Source organism: Theobroma cacao, chromosome 5, assembly GCF_000208745.1.
Source record: "Theobroma cacao cultivar B97-61/B2 chromosome 5, Criollo_cocoa_genome_V2, whole genome shotgun sequence".
Taxonomy (NCBI): Eukaryota; Viridiplantae; Streptophyta; class Magnoliopsida; order Malvales; family Malvaceae; genus Theobroma; species Theobroma cacao.
Window position 1 is genome coordinate 32581421 of NC_030854.1, and position 2885 is coordinate 32584305.

General features: G+C 33.7%; 1 protein-coding gene and 1 pseudogene across 1 annotated transcript in view; both read left to right on the forward strand.

Moving 5' to 3' along the window:
- On the forward strand, positions 515-1793 carry LOC18599789 (annotated as a pseudogene).
- Positions 2233-2885, forward strand: part of LOC18599788 (protein EMSY-LIKE 4) — a 4946-nt gene continuing 4293 nt past the window's right edge. The window contains exon 1 of the mRNA XM_018121718.1: positions 2233-2381. The gene's annotated coding sequence lies outside the window, so the exon portion shown is untranslated. The remainder of the gene's footprint in view (positions 2382-2885) is intronic.

Here is a 2885-nt window from a genome sequence, read left to right on the forward strand (position 1 = left end):
TTCAAATGAACGTTTTAAATACTTAATTTGTTTTTAAATCATTAAATATATATTTTCTGCTTACCTACTACATTTTTAGCAAGTTTTGAGATTTTCGAAAAAAAAATAACGAAAATGCCCCTGTGAGCAAAAAAAAAAAGAATATGTTATGTTATGATTTGGAAATGATTTGTAATCCTTCGTATTTTGATTATTTGATAACTATTGCTCATCGGGAAAGTGTGAAAGCTGATACGAGAGCCTTGCGAGGTTTCGATCGACATTCGGGGTGAAGAATGTTTGTCGAGGCTTCACGACGGTTGTCACGGGCTCGATGGGGAGTTCCGGGTCGTGACATCACTTGTTCTAGTTGTTCTCTATATAATATTATATTGTAATATAATTTTTTAAAAAATAGATATTAACCAAAATCAAGTATCTACAGTGATGATAATAATAAAATTATATAAAATATATATGATATAATACAAATTATATATTTATTTATTTAATAAAATAGTAACATGGGCTGGGACTTTATATCTTCAAGTTTCAAACCAAGGACTCATGGTTCCATTGAGTAGCTAGTTTTGAGTGGTCTTCTCCATTTCTACCCCTTCCTCAATTGCTGGTTTCATTATGGATAAAACAGAAACCTTCAAAGACAATATTGTTCCAACACCCCAAGATGAGGCGGAGTCATGGGATGATGAATTCCAAGAATTGAAGCGAACCCTCCCTAAGGAAGAAGGCTGGTATGAAACTCCTCTTATTTCTTCCAAGGATTTTGGTGTCCATCTGCTGCACCTAAAGCTGTGATTTCTTTTCAGAAACATTTTCAGGCACTTGATAGTGATATTATTGTCGCAAGTGTCCCCAAATCTGGCACTACTTGGCTTAAGGCCTTGACTTTCTCAATTGTGAACCGAAATCAATTTAGAGGGGAAGAAAATCCCTTGCTCAGCTCAGGCCCTCACCAACTTGTTCCTTTCCTTGAGTTTGATCTTTACTTGTCCGGATCTCGAAAATAGTTGCCCTTATCAACCAAGAATATTCTCAACCCATTTACCTTGTGCTTCTTTGCCACCTTCCATTAAAGATTCCAACTCTATGATTGTATATATATGTAGAAATCCGATGGATGTATTCATATCTCTTTGGTTTTTCGTTGATAAACTTCATTTTGAACACCTAAAGCCTCTAGATGAGGCGTTCGAGTTGTTCTGCAAAGGAATATATGGTTCTGGACCATTTTTCGATCATGTATTAGGGTATTGGAAGGTAAGCCAAGAAAACCCCAACAAAATATTATTTTTACAATATGAAGATCTTAAGGAAGACATCATTTTTCATGTCAAAAGGATGGGAAAATTCTTGGGTTTTCCTTTCTCTGAAGAGGAAGAGAAACAAGGAGTAGTTGAAGAAATAGCAAGGACATGTAGCTTTGGGAACTTGAAAGAATTGGATGTTAACAAGAATGGCGTGCACATTTACGGGATTCCACACCACACATTCTTTAGGAAAGCAGAAGTAGGAGATTGGAGCAATTATCTCACACCTGCAATAGTAGAACGTTTGGAGAAGCTTATTCAAGAGAATTTAGATGGATCGGGTTTAGCATTTAAATTCTCTTGAAAAAAGAACTCCAAATGATGCTTTTTCATCGTGTGTATTTCTAGAGCTTAGTTTATGTTGGGTTTTCATTTCTGCAATATCTACGATCTTGATCTTGTACTTGTTGCATCTCTCATGTCTTGTAATTACCTTTGAGCTATTTCTCCACAAGATATCATGTCCATTGTTGTTTATGTTAATCCTATTTTTTTCCTTTTTTTTTTTCCTTTTCTTTGCTGTGTGTTGATATAAAGGAAGTTCAAGAAAAGAGTAAGTAATTTAGGTTTCATAACTACATTTACTATATATAAACCACTTATATGAAAATTAAGATCATGTAACACTTATATGAAAAGTGTTAGGATGAATGAATAAATAGCTACAACTATATATAAACCACTCTTCTAGGATTAATGCTAAAGGAATTGGATCATGATTACCCCTCAAATCAATATTCATCTAATTCTATACCTTTGGATTAATTCATATTTTTCAGCACCTCTACACTTTGGGTGATATAGGGGGGTTATGTCGTCTATATTTAAAATTCTTCCCTCTCACTCTGTCTTTCGACTCAACGGGTTAAAACAAGAAAAGCAATAGAAACAGAAAAAGAGAGCCAAATGTTAATTCGATAAAAGCTCCATCTCTAAATTTACCGGCGTCGTGGAAAAAATTAGAAGAAGTAAAAACCCTCCGGTTTCAGATTCACCCCGGTTAAAGCCATAACCAAGAAAGTACCGAACTCTCTACGTCGGACTATGGGTTGCTCTAGGCAATACCAAATGGTAATTTTCCCTTCTTTTTCCATTTTTTGTCCTTTACATTTTCCATTTGATTGTCAAGAAAATGTAGCAATCAGAAAGAAAAAAAAAAACTCAGATTGGAAAAACCAATAAAATAAAACATGGGTTGTTTTCTTGGAGACCCAAAAAGTCTTATGGTGATACAAAAGGATGTTTTATTTTTCCCTTTTTTAATTGGACTTTTAATGATTTTTTTTTTGGGGGTTTTGAGATGTTCAATGTTTTAGTTTTAATAATTGTGGTATAAACATTTAGATTTATTTTTCTATGCATTTGTTTGTCTTGCTATGATTTGTTTGATTGCCTGTATTTGTTCTTACTGTCGTATAATTGCAGCATGTTAACTTTTAAACTCTAAATGTAATTCCTCAAAAAAAAAAAAAGGATAATGTAGGGAGGTTATCATGCTTTTTCTTTGCCTAGAATCTGGATTACATGTGAGACCCACTTTTGGATATTCTCTTTCTTTCTTTTTTTTTTTTTTTT